An 18399-nucleotide genomic window follows, 5' to 3' on the forward strand; every position below is an offset into this window, starting at 1 on the left:
TGAGTCTCAGCTGACTCTGGGGTGTGGCACAGGGACCATTTATGCAGGGATCCTCCAGTTCTACTATAAGATGCAGTGGGCAGCCCGCAGTAGCAGCCGCCTTGTCCTGTGCACAGGTGGTGGGGGAAAGGCCCCCAGGGCCTTCTCCAGGCTGCACCCAGCAGCGGGAGTCCCCCCCAGCCTGTGGAGACTTGCAGACCCGGCTGGGCTGGGGCACAACGCCACGTTCTTCTGGCTGCCGGGTGGGTGAGGCTCAGTGTAGCCACTGCACAGAAGTGGGATCAGGCCTCAGCCCAGCTGGGTCTGGGACACTGCAATGCAGGGGGTGAGGCAGTGGAGCGGGGCAGGGGGTGAAAGGGGCCACGGTAGATCTTGGGGTGGTAGATCTTGGGGTGACTTTTAGTTCCAAAAAGTGATCTTCACCATAAAAAAGTTGGAGACCACTGTTCTAAAAGATTTTGTGTGCGCGGGCCTCAACAGCTCACCAAAACTCATTAAGTGGCCCTACAGCTAAAACAATTGCCCACATTTGACATAGAATCATAGAGAAGTAGGGCTGGAAGGGACCTCCAGAGGTAATCTAGTCCTGGGGCAAATATAATGTCTGTTCCTTAATTAAGGTATCAGACTTTGAAAAGTAGCCAGTGCCCCCTGCAGGCCAGAAGGTAAGAGCAGGGTCTCAAAAAGATCTTCACTCTGGGAGCGAATGCTCATTTGACTCTGGTGTCTGAGTCCAGTGGTATTTGCCAGTAACCTTTAGTGAGTTCCGTGGTGGTAAGATAATATATACCTGCTGAGTATTTCTGGAACCTCGTTGCCCCAGGAGATGAGATAAGCCTAAAACACCAGCACAGCATTAAGCTTCTGATGATCCATACAATGTGGTTCCCCTGTGTGGCCCATTCTCTATCAGTATAAACACTTCAGTGTAAAAAGCAATATCTTAACCTGTCGTAGTCCAGAGTGAAAATTAAACCTTTCACTACTGATAAAAAACAGCACAAATTTGAGTGGGGTAACTGAGGCATCACAGAGCAGAATCTACAGGTACCAGAAAATACACTCTGATACAGCCATTGAGCCCTGAGCTGTCAGGATGCTGGGTGAGTGCACAGATCTGCTGCCATGGAGACTTTGCTGCTGCCACAGGAACCCTGCACCTCTGAAGGGAGCACCTCGGAGGCTGCGTAGCAGCAAAGGTTCTGACTGAGGACACGCCATGCAAATGAGAGTGGAAGGGACTATCTCCAACCGGTGGAAGCCTAGGATGGTGCATGCATTTGTTGCAAAATGTTGCGGTTCGTTTCTCGGGAGGCGAAGAACTCTCAGACACACACTATTAGCAGAACAAAAGGTGTATTTGCAAATAGGGTCAGAGCAGAGACAGAGAATCTCAGATTACTCTGCCCCCGAGGAAAACTCTCAGCTGGCTTTTATCCCTTTCTCCTGGGCACGCGTGCAGAAACAGGAACTCTTACAACTTATTTCCGGTTCATACAAACATATATGTAAATACGTCACTTCATACGTCGCATGTTCATTATAATTAACTACTTAAGTATGCGGGGCAGATAGGCATATATGCATCAGCTAATTACGCACGCTCAGAAAGCTCTCTAGGTCACCAAGAGTTGAAATCCCCCCCTCTTCCAAGGACACAGTCAGCTGAATTACAGCTTCTGTAATTTACATGAGAAAAAGCAGAGGGAGGCTGAAGGTATGTGTGATTTAGTATAGAAGAGAGATAGTAAATTGGCCAAGAAGGGGGGGTGTCCTTGGTGGTGTTTCTACTTATCAGGTACGGGATGCAAACTGTGCAGTTCTAACAACACTCTATTCATTATGCGTTTCTAATAATATTTCTAACACATTAATGCTAAGCACTGTTATGGCTCTTTTGTTCTGCCCTAAGATCCTGAAAGATTTTGTGAAGGCCAGGAAATAACAATCCCTATTCAGAGGTGGAAAAAGGGAATCCCTATGGGGGTTAACCCCCTGGTTAACACTGTTCCCTCACCAAAATCCACAATGAGACTTCTGGGGCCCCAAGCCCACATGCCCTGGGCAGAAATAATGTTGGAAATCATGGAAAGGTGACTTCCCTGCTCCCTTTTCACTCCCCCTTGTACCAACTTCACAGTCACTCGCAGCTGCAGAGACACCAGGATCACATATTACCCAGGGAGCTCAGGGCCCAGGATGAGTCATATGCACTGAGATGTCTGCACAGAGGGAAAGTCAGAACAGGGAGTCCTGGCTCACAACCACTAGGCATGTATGGCTCCCCTTTCCAGGCAGGCTGTCCATCTCTCTTTCTCTCTGGACAGAAAGGCTCAACCTCTCAGCCTTTATGCAAAACACCTCACCAGTGCCTGGTTGCTTATGTGTGTGGTGGGCTTGTCGGCCATTGCCCGGCACTGATTCCAGTTGATGGACTGTTCCTATCAATTGGGTAACACTCAGGGAGAGGCTGGCCTGCCCCTAACCAGGGTAAGATGAAGAGTCCAAACCTGGTTGTAGACCAAATCCACCTCACCCTGATTGGTCCCTTTACAATCCAGGAAGCCTCTGGAGGGAATAAAAAAGCAGTGTGCCTGACACACAGGGAGATGCATTGAGAGATGAAGAAGAGAGCGGGGCTAAGGAGGGCTGGAGAAGAGCAGCCCAGCGAGCGGATGCTGTTGCCCTGAAGAGCCCCTGAAGACGCCTCTCGCGGGACAGGAGTGGTGGATGGCTTCAGCCCAAGTCAGTGCATAGTGCGGCACACGGGGAAAGACCCTGGAAGCTGTGTGAGGTAGCTTGGGTCTCCAGCCACTTGGTGCATGCAACAGTGCATGGAGCTTAGACCCTGAGAGCTGCACAAGGCGGCACGGATCTGCAACCCCCGGTGTCCAGCCAGAACCTCAGTGCATGCAGTGGTGCACGGAGCTCAGACCCAGGGGGCTGCACGAGGCAGCTTGAGTCTGCAACCCCTGGCATGAGGCCAGGAATCCGGAGCCGGCTGCATGGCACAGTGGTCCGGTGGGACCCTGACCCTGACCCTGGGAGCCGAGAGGCGGCTCAGGTCCACCATTTCCTGGCACGTGGCCAGGACTCACATGCACGCTTAGTCTGCAGCTGGTACCAGGCAGGGACCTGGGCCTAGGAGCTGCAGAAGGTGGCCTGAGCCCCCAACCGTGAGCAGCAGGCAGAGCTCTCAGTGCCCGAAGTGGGGCACAGGGCTGTGAGGGGATCAGAGGTCCCACAGGAGCCAGAGGCTCCTAGCATCAAAGGGGAGTCTCCACTACTCACAGAGATGTTGATACACTGAAGGGTGTGCAGGCGCCTCATATTTTGTGGGTAGCACCTTATATTTTGTTATTTCTAACGGGAGTTGTTGTTTAACTGTTGTATATTGTAGATATATTTACCTGTGTTGTTGAATCCCTTGTTGATACCCGCCCCCTGTGACTTGCCAGTATGTATTTGCTGTTCACCTGTATTTACTTGTTGGTCTTTTGGACTTACCTGTGCTAACCTGTTTCAGATCAGTTACTTACCTGTGCTGGGTTCGAGGCCATTGGTGATGGTATAATTTCCTAGTCACCAATTTTAGAATCTAGCCTTATATGTAAAGTGTATATAGTATATATATTTATTAATATCACTTTTGTGGGGTATATATATGTATGTATGTATGTATATTAATAAACCTGTATATAATTAAACTATTTGTGTCCTGGTCTGGCTCTATAGAGAACAGATGGAATATCCCTCTCACAGCACTCCTGCCTTGCTACCCCATCCCTTCTATTTGGAGAGGGGAGCACAAACTTAGGCACACCAGGGTTACATATGCAAGATACACATGGAGACAAATCTCACAAATTTCTGCAAGTTGGAGATGCCATTAAGTGTGACCCACCAACCAGGATCTGGCCTTCTGTGTTCCAGCTCCATAAATTCTTTGCCAGGTTAGAAACTTATGTTTTTCTGTTACATTCTTTCTAGAAGGAGAAAGATCTCTCAGAGCTCCCTGTTCTTGGATAAGTGCTCTTGGTGCTTTGCATCCTGACAAAAGCGAGATGCCTAAACTGCAGCCCTGCAGCTTCAGCTCCAGAAAGGAGTTCAGGCATGTCTGTGTGCTAGATGTTCTTGATTAGATGCTTCTAGGTGCCTATGGCTTTCAATTGCACAATCGAAGCACCTAGTTCTCCCCATTATCTGTGTACATAGCCTAGGCACCTGACTTAGTAAAACTGAGTCACCAGACACCTAATTTGTAGGTGTCTTGCTGCCTAACTGGTAATGTCTAGGGCCAGATTCTGTTTTATTCTTATGAATATAAAGTGTAATTTGGGGAATATACTATTGTTATTTGTCATTTATTGTAAGCCACTCTGAGCCTTTCTGGAGAGTAGGATATAAATCTAAACAACAGTAGAACTAGAATTGCAACTCCATTTGGTCACCCAGTAAGTGTCCAGTTTGCACCTGGCTTTTGAGTTCTGGGTTTATTGCCAACAGCTCCTGCTGAGCACTTTCCAACAGTGTTTGGAGCAACTAACACATCACATGTAATTACTCTCATATTGTCTTATCCTCTCCCCAATGAGAGAAGCATCTGGAAGGGAGGGTCTGGCTTTGGAACTTTTTAGTATATCACAGAATCAAAGAACCACAAGGTTGGAAGGGACCTCAAGAGTCACTGAATTGAACTGAGTCTCTGCAGATTCAAGGTGTACTAGTCTTAAATCATCCCAAAGAAATTCTGGTTCATTCTTCTCTTGGTTATCTAGTGACCATAACATAATCACATTCAACATTCTAGCAGGAGGGAATAAGCCAAAAAGTCCACTATGTCAATATTCAACTTTAGGAAAGGAAATTACACAGAAGTGAGGAAGTTAGGAAGAAGTTTAAAGGAGCAGTCACAGAATCAGAGAAGCAGGGCTGGGAGGAATCTCTAGAGATCATCTGCTGCAGCCCCTGCCTAAGACAGGATCATATCCCTATCTAAATGATATGTATTATATCCATAGTCCAAACTCTACATAAGACTACAGTAAAAAATGTAAAAAGCCTGCAGGCAGCTCAGAAGCTGTTTAAAATACCATATTAAAGGTAATGACTAGTGTATACCACAAATCAAGTGTATACCACAAATCAAACAGGGGTACCAAATGGGCCAATAAAACCCAGGCATGGTTTAATAGCAGTGTTAAGGAGACCATTCAAGGCAAAATGGCATCCTTCAGAAAATGGAAGGTGGGCCAAAATGAGGCAAATAGAAAAACTCACAAACTCTGGCAGGTCAAGTGTAAAAGCAAAATAAGGCAGGGCAAAACAAAACATTTGAGGAGTGCCTAGCAAAAGGTGCTAAAATTAATAATAAAAACTTTTAAAAATATATCAGAAGCAGGAAGCCAGAGAAATATTGGGACCATTAGATGACCAAGGTGTAAAAGTGATGATACGGCCATAGTAGAGAAGCTAAATTAATTCTCTGACTCGGTGTTTACTGCAGACTGCCAGACCAATCCTTTCTAATAGATGGGTCTGAAGAGTTGGATCACACTGAAGCGACAACAAAGGAACTTTTAGAACAAATGCATAAACTAAATACTAATAAGTCACCAGGACCAGATGGCATTCACTGGAGAGTTCTGAAAGAACTCAAAGGTGAAATTGCAGAACTGCTGACAATAGCATATAATCCAGGTGTAGGCAATCCCTGGCATGGGTGCCAGAGCGTGGCATGTGACAGCATTTTGCTCGGCTTGTGCACCTTGGGGCAGACCTGGGCTGCACTGCCACAACAAGGATCGGGCCCCTCGCAGCTCCCCCCACCATCCACCCCTCACAGCCCAACATCTTATAAGTTGAGGTTGTAGGTGTTTTTGGCACTGCCAAACAAGTTACTGACTCCTGACATAACCTATCATTACAAGTGGCCTCTGTGCTGGAGGACTGGTGGGTTGCTGACAAAACAGACGCCTGAAGGCGCTCCAGAGGCAAACCTGAGATCTACAGACCAGTGAGTCCCACTTCCATCTCAGGCAAATTGGTAGAATTTATAATAAAGAATAAAACCAACATTCACATGGATAAATATGATCTGCTGAGGAGGAGTCAGCATGTTTTTTGTAAAGGAAAATCCTGCCTCACCAATCTGCTGGAGATGGACAAGGCAGTTTCAGTTGATAAAATATGTTTGGACTTTCAAAAAGCATTTGACAAGGTCCCTCACCAAATATTTTTAAATAGTTTGCATTGCCATGGGATTGGAATGAAGTTTCTTTGGACTGATAGCTGGTTAAAAGGTAGGAAGCAAAGGGTAGGGATAACAGGGGCATTTTTCAGGATGGGCAGAGGTGTCCTACAGTGCTAGGCTCCATTTTGTTCAGTGTTTACATCAGTGACCTAGAAACAGGGCTGCACAGCGAAATCTCCAAGTTTGTAGACGATACCAAATTATTCTGGGTAGTCAAATCCAAAACTGATGGAGAGGAGCTGAAGAAAGATCTCCCCAAGCTGAATGACTGGGCAAAAAATGGCTGATAAGCTTCAATGCTGGGTTCTGAACTAGGTGTTACAACCCAGGAAAGAGACCTTGGAGCCACTGTAGATAGTTCTCTGTAAACATCAGCTCAGTGTGCAGCAGTGACCAAAAAAGCCAATAAAATGTTGGGTATCATTAGGAAGGGAAGTGAAAATAAAATGAAGATCATCATCATGCCACTATACAAATCCACGGGGCACCCACATTTTGAATACTGTGCACAGTTTTGGTCCCCGCACCTACAAAAGGATGTAGTAGAATTGGAAAAGATACAGAGAAGGAATACCAAAATGATCAGGAGCCTGGAAAAGTTGCCATACTGCTGTACTAGGACTCTTCAGTTTGGAAACAAGAAGGCTGAGGGGGGGATATGATAGAGGTCTGTAAAGTCATGAAGGGCATGGACCAAGTGAACAAAGAACTCTTGTTCACCAAGTCCCAGAATACTAGAGCCAGGGGACACCCACTGAAATTAGCAGGTGACAGGTTCAAAACTAATGAGAGAGTACTTTTTAATGCAACACAATATATGAAATGTATTGTCACAGGAAGTGGTAGAAGCAGATATAGCCAGGTTAAAAAAGGGACTGGAACTGGATAAATTCCTGGATGACAGAGCTATTAATGGCTGTTGAATAGATCAATTAGAGATGTTTTCTCTGGCATCTCTAAAACAATAATGGTAAGATGGGGGGATATTAAATAGGGGCTAGATCACAATAGAAATATTTGATTTCAATGCTCTCCCTCTATAGCATTATTTTCTGGTACTGTACTGGGTTACATGGATTATTGGTTCAGCATGACACTTATGTTCTTAAAAATCACCAATGAAAAAGATTCTGCAGCTTTTCTAGGCAGCTTGTTTCATTGCCCTACTGTTCTGACGTTAAGGAAGTATTTTTCCCTGAGATTTCATCTGAAGCTGCTTTCCTGCAGGGTAAATGCATTGCTTTGTGTTCTAGGTTCTGCAGCAAAGGAGAACAGTTGTTCTCCATCTTCTTCATGGCAGCCTTTCAGATGTTGAAAAACTGTAAAAGAATCATGGAGAAGCAGAGCTGGAAGGGACCTCCAGAGGTCAGTTAAGCTAACTCCATCCATAACCAAAGCACTTCATAAAATCCATAATATAAACTTTACATAAGACTACCCCTCCATCTCTTTTTCTGCAAGCTGAACATGCCTAGTTCTCTCAGTTTTTCTTTTCATGACTTGCCTGCCAAATCTTTCATCATCTTTTTCATTTATCTGAATCTTCTCCACATTTTTTTAAAATGCAGAACCAAGAACTGAGCATACTACTTCAGTTGAGGCCTAGTCAATGCTGAGTAGAGTAGCACTACCACTTCTGATATCTTGCAGACAGTACTTACTAGAACAGTCCCAAACTGATTTTTTTTTTCATAGATTTCATAGACATCAGGGCTGGAAGGGACCTCAAGAAGATCATCGAGTCCAGCCCCCTGCCCAAAGGGCAGGAAGTCAGCTGGGGTCATAGGATCCCAGCAAGATAAGCATCCAATTTACTCTTGAAGGTGTTCAGTGTAGGTGCTTGAACCACCTCCGCTGGCAGACTGTTCCAGACCTTGGGGGCTCGGACAGTAAAGAAATTCTTCCTTATGTCCAGCCTGAAACGGTCTTGCAGGAGTTTGTGACCGTTCGACCTCGTCATCCCTTGGGGCGCTCTGGTGAACAGACGTTCCCCCAGATCCTGGTGTTCACCCCTGATAAACTTATAGGTGGCCATCAGATCACCCCTGAGCCTGCGCTTTTCCAGGCTAAAGAGTCCCATGGCTCTCAGCCTGTCATCGTAAGATCTGTTTTCCTGACCTCTGATCATGTGCGTGGCTCTCCTCTGGACTCTCTCAAGCTTCTTCACATCCTTTTTGAATTATGGAGCCCAAAACTGGATGCAGTACTCCAGCTGCGGCCTCACCAAGGCCGAGTACAAGGGGAGAATGACGTCTCGGGATTTGCTCAAGAAGCATCTATGGATGCACGCCAGCATTTTGGTCGCTTTACTAGCCGCAGCATCGCATTGCAGGCTCATGTTCATCTTGTGGTCAATGATGACCCCCAAGTCTCTTTCTTCCGTAGTGCTATCCAACGTAGCACTGCCAAGCCTATAAGGGTGCTGCACGTTTTTCCTCCCAAGGTGGAGAACCTTGCATTTATCGGTGTTAAACACCATGAGGTTCTCGTCTGCCCATTTGCTGAGTTTGTCCAGGTCAGCCTGGATCACCCGCCTATCTTCTGGCGTGGATGCTTTGCCCCAAAGTTTGGTGTCATCGGCGAACTTGGCCAGTCCACTCCTGACTCCAATGTCCACATCGTTAATGAATATGTTGAACAGTATGGGTCCCAGGACAGAGCCTTGAGGGACCCCACTGGTCACAGGGCACCATGATGAGTGACTGCCATCAATCACAACCCTCTGGGTCCGACCACGAAGCCAATTTCCCAGCCAGCGGATCGTGGTGGAGCCAAGGCCACAACTGGGCAGTTGGGCAAGAGGTGATCAGGATACCAGATCAAAAGCTTTTTTGAAGTCAAGATATATGACATCAATCTCTTCTCCCTTGTCCAGGTGATAGGTCAAGTGCATCACATTGCAGACTCATGGTATGCCTGTGATCCTCCAAAACACCCAGACCCTTCTCAGGAATATTACTGCCTAGCCCCTTCCCCCAAAATCAGTATTAATGCATTTATGCTTTGTTCCTTAGGTATGCCACCTTACATTTGTCTCTGCCAAATTTCATTTTCTTGTCTCTAACCCAGTTCTCTAATTTATCATCCCTTTGAACAGAAAAGCTATCCTCAAAAGTGTTTTCAACCCCTTTCCCTGTTTTTGTGCCATCTGCAAACTTGAACCATATCATTGATATTCCCTCAACCATGCTATTAATAACAATATTAAATAAGACTAGACCCTGTCTCAAGGAAGTCACTTGAGAGCTCCTGACATTCTGATACTGATTCATAGTTACCCTTGGCTTGCATTTATTCAGCCAATATGTATCTACCTAACAGTAACTCTATCTAAACTACATTCTCTAGTTTACTTCATGAATGTTATGTTGGGCAGTATCAAAAGCCCTACTAACACCCAAGTATATTATGTCCCCTTCATTCCCTTTATCCACCAAATTAGTTACCCTGTCAAAGGGGGGAAGCAAGTTGTTTGGCATGACATGTTCTTAACAAACCCATATTGATTGCTAGTGATTACCCCTTCCTTTTCCAGATGTCTAGAAACTGATTATTTTAAAAACAGTTACAGTAACTTCCCAGGTGTTGAAGTCAGGCTAACAAGTCTACAATTCCCAAGGTCCTCCACCTTCCTCTGATTAAAAATAGATACTGTGTTAGCCATTCTCTAGTCCTTTGGAACCTCAGCTGCCATCCATGACTTAATACATTTCATTACCAGTGGCTCCAAGATTTTTTCAGCCAGTCCCTTCAGCACCCTGGGAAACTTACATCAGGTCCTGATTTAAAAAATTCGAACGAATGTACTCTCTGATGCATTCTTTTATTGCTAGCTAATTGCCCGTCAAGAATGATGGATGACTGGTGACTTTCTTGCTGGCGTTGTGCATCCAATTGTCTTATCACAGCAGCATTTTCTTGGGACTTATTAGCACAACTTTCTTGATTATGTTGTATATTTAATTGTCTTCTCACAGTGGTGTCCTCTTGCGATTCATTTGCATGGTGTTTTTTGCACAGTGTTTTTGATGCGTTGTACATCTTATTGTCTTCTCACAGTATCCTCACAATAGCCAGGAGCTGAGCTCCCACTTTTCCTCAGCTGGCCCCTCCCTCTGCCCTTCCCCACCGTGCTGGGCTCCCAGAGCCCTTAAAGAACATTATGGACAAACAACCACACACAAAAACACAGACAGACGGACTAAGCCATTTATATATACAGATACTTACCTATCTGGTTGTAGTCTATTTTTCTGTGAAGCCTCAAGTAAGACAGTTCCTGAACATCTCTGCTGTCTTTGTGTCTTCTATTAGTAGCTTACCTATGCACCTGACCCATGGACCCACAATTTCCTTTGTCTTTCTTTTTTCTATCTAATATGTTTATTGTATCCCTTTTGTTGTCTTTTAAATACCTTGCCAATTTTATCTCACTGTCTACCCTTGCACTGCTGATTTATCTCCTGCAAGAGCTTGCTGTTTCTTGGTATACTTCCTTAGTGACTTGCTTTAGTCATTAAGCTGCCTGCAGTCTGCACCAGCTGTGGACTGCTGCATTTGCAGTCACCTGGTGGAGACACACACATCACCCATTGTCCTTTGTGGAGAGGCTTGAGTGAAGTAGCAGCCATTGCTGGAGGTACACAAATCATGCTTTGTTCCTTTATGCAAGTATCCAAGCCAAACTGGATTAGCCTTTCTACACTGGTCACGTAAGTCAAGAGGTGACCAGCACCTATGCCCTTAGTGAGTGAAATAGGTTCCTGCCCTGTGTGCAGACCTGGTCACCTTACCTGGGTCAGGGGCTGATCCTGTTCTGCCTGGGTACATGCATAGTGCCCCCATTTGTAGGAACAGGACAGGATTTGGGCACCTCCAGAAATTATTGTTTTACTCAAGCCTCCAATAGACAGAAATGGATGACTTGCATACCTCCACTCAGCAATTCAGAGTACACACAGCTGGTGAACACTTCAGGGATTTAAGAAATGCTGGCAGTACATTGAAAAAGTCTCACCCTTAAGGAAGATACAGTTATGGCAGACATCTACACACGGAAGAACAAGACAAACAATGGGCTCTCTCAGGGCAGCTCCTAGGATGCTGGGAGATGCCACTACACAATGTATAAGGACGATTACTCCAAGCTGTCCAAGGAAACGTAAGCACATCCCTGATTCATGAAGGGAAACCTCAGCATTCTCCACACAGCACCACAGTAGAAACAACAACTGGACAGGTTATGACACTAGGCACCAACCACACTGCCCTAGGACACCATGCCAGCCTGGTGTCAGACACCAAGGCTCACAGCAGTCCCATGTGACCACTCAAACAGCTGCTGAGGCAGAACTGAGCCAGGGAAAGGAGAGCTGTAGGGGAGGGGAGAGCTGAGGTGCTGCTCTTTATAAAATGCTACAGAATAGGTCTCACTCTCACTTCCCCACATGTGCAGAAAGAGAGAAGACCCCAAAGCAGCACACTGTGGCAAAGGCGTTCCACAGTCTCATCCCAGGACACATCAAACATGCCCTTTTCCAAAGGGCCAGTAGGTGATCAAAGCTCTCTGCCCTAAAGCTCAGGTGCTCAGGGTAGGAAGTGGAGGAGGATAGGAGTAGTTGGATTCTCACAGAGTGTCCAGTGGCTCTGTCCATTTTGCAGAGGGATGGGAGGGCTGGTGGGAGAAGTATGATCTTGCTTGTCTCTTGCAAGGGAAAGACAAACCCAAGACAAATTTCTTAGATCAGCACAAACTCGCTACTCTCATGCCCCTTCTTTCCCCACTTCAGTTATGATTTGCACTACTACTGTTGACTGCCACCCTCCTCTACTCCTGTGACCCTCCAGGAATCTTTCACATGCTCCCAAGGGACGTGCCTCACAGTTTGGGAAATGCTGCCTTTGACCAATGAATAGCTACAGAAAACCAAACCACAGATAAGACAGTCATGGAAGATAATCATCCTCAACTGCAAGAGATGGACAAAAAAGAGAAGAGAAAAGTGTCCAGGGCAAGATCCTCTTTTTAGTTTCTCTGTAACCATAACCCATTCTCAAACATTTGCCAACACTGGATGGCTTTCCTTTCTTATCCTGAGATGCGATAAGGCATTGTGTCTGGGGAACTGTGCCCCAACTTGGGACCTAGAAGAGCTGAGTGCTATTCATAGCTGTGTCTCTGGTTTGCTTGTTTGGGTTGGCAGAGACAGGAGCAGTTAAAACATCTGTGGCATGTAACCACCCTAATGAGGCAAGCCTGGAATGCTCCCCACAGTGATGCCATTTCCCTTGTGGAATGGCTCAGGGCCAGCTGCTGCTTGGCTAGATGAGCTGGCGCCAGCTTGCAGCAAATGTAGCTGTGTTCTGCTGGGGCTACGTTTCCGTGGAGCTCCTGACCCTCTTTTATAGAGCACTGCTAGAAGGAACAGCCACCCCACCCCTCTCTGCTCTTGGGAATTAAGGCTTTGTTTTACCTAATGACAGTTTCCCAGCCCTGGTTGGAGATAGCAGAATTCAGAGGGCTGCAGATGCAGAGGTTCAGGAACTGGGCACCAATGCCTACTCTTTCGTGATGCTGGGCCTCCACCCTGTGGAACTGTTGTTGCCTGGCTGCCCTAATCTCACCCCCTCCAGCTAAAGCTGCCCCCCTACAAAGGGCTGGCCAGGAAGGGGTGTGACACCAGGGTCCAAAGCAAAAATACACGGGGGAAAAAAATTGCAGTTCTGTTGATTTAAGGGTCTGAGGCTTGTTGCCTGAGGAAAAGTTCACCAGCTCCTCAAACCCACCCCTGTGAGGCCCTCATAGCTTCTTAATGGTAAAACAGCAAGAGCAGCCTGTAGGGAAACAGCCCACCCCATGCGTCTCCCTATGCATCTCTTGTTGAAGGAGCTGGTGCAATCTGTGAGAGCCCCCACAGCATACAGCTCCCACTTGCACACCCATTTACTCAGGCCACTACTGGTGGGGTGCAGGCATTGCTGGAAACCACCTGCTGCCACTGCTAGCTCATGCTCAACCTTCGGCTTCCTTGTGCAGGCCGTTGATGCAGGTTAATGAGCACTTTGGAGCTGTTTTCAGGCCCATCAGAACACAGCTCCAGCTCCCTCTGTTAGAAATGGAATATTGTTAGAAATGGAGTATTGTTAGAAATGCACAGCTTGCATCTTGCACCCGATAAGAAAGAAACACTGCCAAGGACTTTTTTCCTTGCCCAGCCTTGCCACAGCTTTTCTTATACTAAATCACAGACTCTCCCCCAGCTTCTCCCTAGCCTTTCTCATGCAGATTACAGAAGCTGGAATTCAACTAACTGTGTCCTTGAAAGGGGGGGGTTGGAACTCTTGGTGACCTATAGTAGTCTCTGAGCATGCTTAATTAGCTGATGCATATTTGCCTCTCTGCCCTGCATACTTAAGTAGTTAATTATAATATACATGCGATGTATGTAGTGATGTAACCACATGTATGCTTGTATGAAATGGAAGTGAGCTGTAAGAGTTCCTGTTTCTGCACACATGCCCAGGAGGAAAAAGATAAATACAGCCTGCAAAATTCCTTGGTGGGTTCAGAGTAATCTGAGTTTTTGACTCTGCTCTGACCCGATTTGCAAATACACCTTTTGTGCCATCTAATGAGTGTGTGTCTGTGATTTTGGTGGCCTCCAGAGAAATGAACCGCTTTAAGCATCACCTCTACCTGGTACAGCCCTGCTCCAGCCCAGGATGCCCCCCCAGCCCCTAAGCACACAGCACTGACCCTGCCCTGGGTGCCAGAGGTGGTTCTCGAGCAGTGCCCTGAGCCAGGGATACCTCAACACTATGCTGGGAAGCAGGGGTGTGCAAGGGGCAAAGGCAAAGAGGCAGGGGTGGGCTCAGTGCCCCTTCCCCCCGGCCTCCCCTTTCCCTATGAAGTGTGTGGGGTTGGGTTGGGCTGGCACCTGTGGAGCCTACCAGGGCTGGGGTTGCTGCTGTGCAGTGTTGCCAGGTCTTAAATATAAAATTATCATATTGGAAGCTCAAAATGACCATACTTGCTGAAAAACTAGTGTACACTGAAAAATGTAAATTCATATGCAAACAAGCATGCAAATAAGCATGCAAATGTGCCTTCTTATTTACTTTGTATTATTCACTGTAAAACTCCAATGAGTGAGTGAAAATGGGTCATCAGAGTTGAAGCATTTATTTTGAGGCAGACATTCATAAGAAAGTGCTGATAGCAAGCCCAAAAGTCAGTGGAAACACCACGATTGCTAAAATAGTTTTTTTAGTTGCTGGGAATAACTGCTTTTCTGGCATGAAAGTAATGTATAACTAGCATCCCACTTTCTCTTCCAGTAGGAAGATTTTGGGTTTATGGCAATGGGAGACTCCTCCCTAGCTTGCTTGTGTAGCCTTATGGCTGAGGGCAAGTGAAATGTGGGGGCAGCTGAACCCCAAGCCTCCTGGGCTTTGGATGCCTGCCAAAGGTTTTAGAAGCATCTGAAGCCCCAAACAGGGGCGGAAGATGCTTGCTGGTAGTAGGGCCACATATGGCTCTTGAATGACTCACAGATTTGGAATTGATTTGGCTGATTTGACTTGGAACATGAAAAATTTTCCTTAAAAAAAAAAGTCAGCTAGGGCTCCCTGAGGGTGGCTTGGGTTTTGCATATACTGCATTAATTAGCTACCTCAAAAATTACTGTACATTTTGGGGGTAAAGGTTGTAGCCATCTGGGTCTTAAGGACATAAGATGAGGTTCTCTGAGTAAATCCGGGATCTTCTTAGGCAGGGGCAGGCAATTATTTTGGGTGGAGGGCTGCTTAAGTTTTGCCAAGCCATCGAGGGCCGCATGACAGGCAGCCAGGAGTAGATAAATATTAATGTTCTAAATTTTTTAAGGCCCTGTGGGCTGGATGGAATGGCCTGATACCACTCAACACCACTCAACACGTGTAGAAGTGTGCTGGATGGAATGGCCAAATAGTTGGAAAAACTCTTTGCAAGCTTTTGGGCACAAACACCCTTGTCAGGCTGGGGCAGCTGCACCTGGCCTGTGGAAGAGCACAGACCAGGCTCTTCCTCAGCCTCAGAAGGGGCGTTCGTGCCCGAAAGCTTGCAAAGAAGACTTTTTTCAGCTATTTGCATTGGTCTAATAAAAAATAACGGATTTACCCAAAGAACCTTGTCATACAAACACAATAATTATCGTACACTTCAAGTGACAACACCGCTGCAGCCCTAAGGCCACACGCGCCCACATGGAAAAAGCCCCTGGCTCAGGGCTGGGCCCGAGGGGCGGCGCTGCACGGAAGGCAGAAGCCGCGTGCCGGTGGCAGCGCTCCAGAGAGCGCGCAGAGCCTGCCGGGGGGAGGAGCCGCTCGGGGTCACGTGCTCCGGCAGAACGGGAGGGGGGCGAGTGAATGTCCCCTCTCGCCGGCGCGCTAGTGTGGGGGCGCATGCGCGCGCGGTGCATTGTGGGGGAGCAGCTCCTAGCCGGGCCGCCGGAGGCAGCGGCAGCTGCAGGTTCGGGGGGCGGGAGCGGGACGGGACCACCCGCGCCCCCAGCCCCGCCCCGCCCCGCCCCGGGTGCGGGCAGAACGGGCCGGGACCGGGGCTGGGGCTGCGCCAGGCCAGTGCCGCCTGCGCTGGGCGGGCGGGGGGCGGGAGAATGGGGGAGCTGGGGCTGGGCCAGGAGTTCCACACGTGGCAGCAGTTCAGTAGCTTTTTCGACGACTGGTGCGAGGAGCACAAGGTGCTGTTCATCATTGCCAGTCTGAAGCCGCTGATCTCACTGCGCCAGCACCCGCTGCACTACCAGCCCAACCTGGCCGAGACCCTGCGCTTCCGCTTTGTGCGCCTCATCTGCAAGCACAGCGGCACCTATGTGGGGCAGAGCACCGTGCAGCGCAACAAGCTGTGAGTGCTGGTGGCTGGCGGGCCCTCCCCTCTGCCCAGCTCCCTGCCCTGGCGCCCTGTTCTGCCTGGAGCAGTCCTGGGCCTAGGTGCTGCCATCGCCACCCCCCCATCACTCTTCTGAGGGAAGTCTCCTGCTTCCCCTGCCTCATGCATCACTCTGGGGTTGCAGTGTTTAATTCTGCCTAGGGGGTGGCAGTGTTTGGCCCTGACAGACCCCAGCAGGGGACACTGATGCAGGTACAGGATGTGCCCGGTGTCCCAGCTCAGTATGAGCCCCCTCCCTACCTGTTCATTCTTGTCCCTACTATGGGGTAATGCTAGCTCTCACTGCCGTGGAGAGCTGTGTTGAGGAAATCCCCGGTCTTTGCCACCGGCAGTACTGCAGATCCAAAGTGCTGTGTGTTACCCTGGCTGCTTTTGTGTGAGCTGGGTTGCCCACTCCCCCAGCCCTCTTGTCTGGGTCTGGCCCCCTCTTTCCTGTTCCACACCTGCTGGCTGCATGTACTTATGATTTGCCTCCCTGGCAGCACCTTGGCTGACCTTCCTGTCTCCCACAGCAGTGAGAAGATCGACTGCCCAGCTTCCATCACACTGCGTCTGGGCCCTAAGAAGGACCGACTGGTGGTGATTGAGGCCAGCCTGGAACACAACCACAAGCTCTCAGAGGTGGAGTTTGCCCACTACTTCAAACGGCACCAGCTGGAGGCCAGCATGGGCCTGCCCATCCGTATCACCAACAGTGTCTCCAAGCGCTTCCTGGCACCTGACCTGGTCTGGAACCTGGAGGACTACAGCAAGGCCAAAGACAAAGGGATGTGTGAGCTCCTGAGCCAACTGGACGGACTCTTCAAGAGTGACCCAGGTGCCAAAGTCAAGCTGGTCTTTCAGGAAGATGTGGCTGTGCTGAATAGCATCTTCTTGGCCACCTCGCACATGCGGGGACTGGCCCAGCACTTCCCTCGCTGCCTCTATATGGACAAGGCCACCTGTGTCAACAGTGAGTTTGATCTCTACTCAGTGCTGTGCCAGGATGCCAATGGGCAGGGTCGTGAGTGTGCCTACTGTGTGGCACGCCGGGGTGTGCCTGACCTAGTCATTTTCATTGTGGCTTCCCTGGTGCAGAGTGTGCCTGACATCAAGTTGAAGGTGAAATGTTTGACAGTAGGGGCAGGCATCACGGATGTTGATGCGGTGGAGGAGGTGCTGCCCTGTGCCCGTGTACAGATCTGTCGACTGCAGGTTTTGGAGGCACTGTACCGCAAGGCACGTGAGCTGGGTGTTCCCAAGGAGGACAAGGTGCGTAACCTCCTGCACAACATGGCCAATGCTAGCTCACCCCGTGTCTACAGCCAGTACCTGAGTGACCTGGAAGATGTGGCACCACTAGACTTTCTGCAGTACTATCTGGAGACCTGGCATCACAACAAGGGCACGTGGGCTGAGTGCTGGGCCTTTGAGAAGAACCGTGACTGCCCCTTCCTGGAACACATGAGCTTCCACCAGCAGAAGCTGCGCTCAGCGCTCAGCCCACCCATGGGGTTGGCAGCCTGCGTGCGGGGACTGCTGGATCTGCAGGCCTTACGGGTTGAGATGGCAGCACTCAATGAGGAACGGGTGTCAGAACTATACCGTGCTGTGTGCCCACCTGAGAATGCCACTCTCATTGCTGAGGAGCTGAGCCTGGCCAAGCATGCCAACTATCATATCAAAGAGGTACCCGAGGGCTTTCTGTTGGATGGTGGCATCTGCTCCTTCGTTGTGAGCCAAGACCTGGCTGCTTGCAGCTGCTCCATCTATGTCTCCAGCCGCCGGCCCTGCCGCCATCTATTTGCTACCCGCCTCTGGACTGGACAGCCCCTTTATGATCCCAGCTTGTTGCAGACCCCACCAAGCCCTGAAGAACAGGACACCTCCTAGCTTCCTGGGTGCCTTGCAGACTGAGCAGCAGCCTTGGGGCAAGTCCCACAGAGCTGGCCCCAGGGCATCACTAGAACAAGGGGTCCCAGGCCCCAGAGACAGAGTGGAGTGAGCTCCCTGCCAGTGGCTATGGGGTACAGGCCAGGAGGGAAGGCATGTGGTGTGGACTGGGCTAGGCTGTTTGCCCACCTGGGCAGGCTGGGGCTAGGTCTGTGTGCCCTCTACAGTTTGGGGCATGTCAGGAGGCATCCAGCATCAAAGAAGACTCTTTAAAAAAGTTCCCATCAATAAAATGCCTTTTGGAAATTGCTCTGTGTGATCGTGGCCT

General features: G+C 48.7%; 1 pseudogene across 1 annotated transcript; it reads left to right on the forward strand.

The window, feature by feature from the left end:
• The first annotated feature begins 11376 nt into the window (after window positions 1–11376).
• On the forward strand, window positions 11377–18381 carry LOC149864353 (uncharacterized protein ZSWIM9 pseudogene; annotated as a pseudogene). Its single transcript, XR_016442689.1, has 3 exons — window positions 11377–11414; window positions 15684–16154; window positions 16712–18381. The product of XR_016442689.1 is annotated as an uncharacterized protein ZSWIM9 pseudogene (transcript).
• The last annotated feature ends 18 nt before the right edge of the window (window positions 18382–18399 follow it).

Source organism: Crocodylus siamensis, chromosome 5 (genome assembly GCF_052110815.1).
Source record: "Crocodylus siamensis isolate JL-2025a chromosome 5, ASM5211081v1, whole genome shotgun sequence".
Taxonomy (NCBI): Eukaryota; Metazoa; Chordata; order Crocodylia; family Crocodylidae; genus Crocodylus; species Crocodylus siamensis.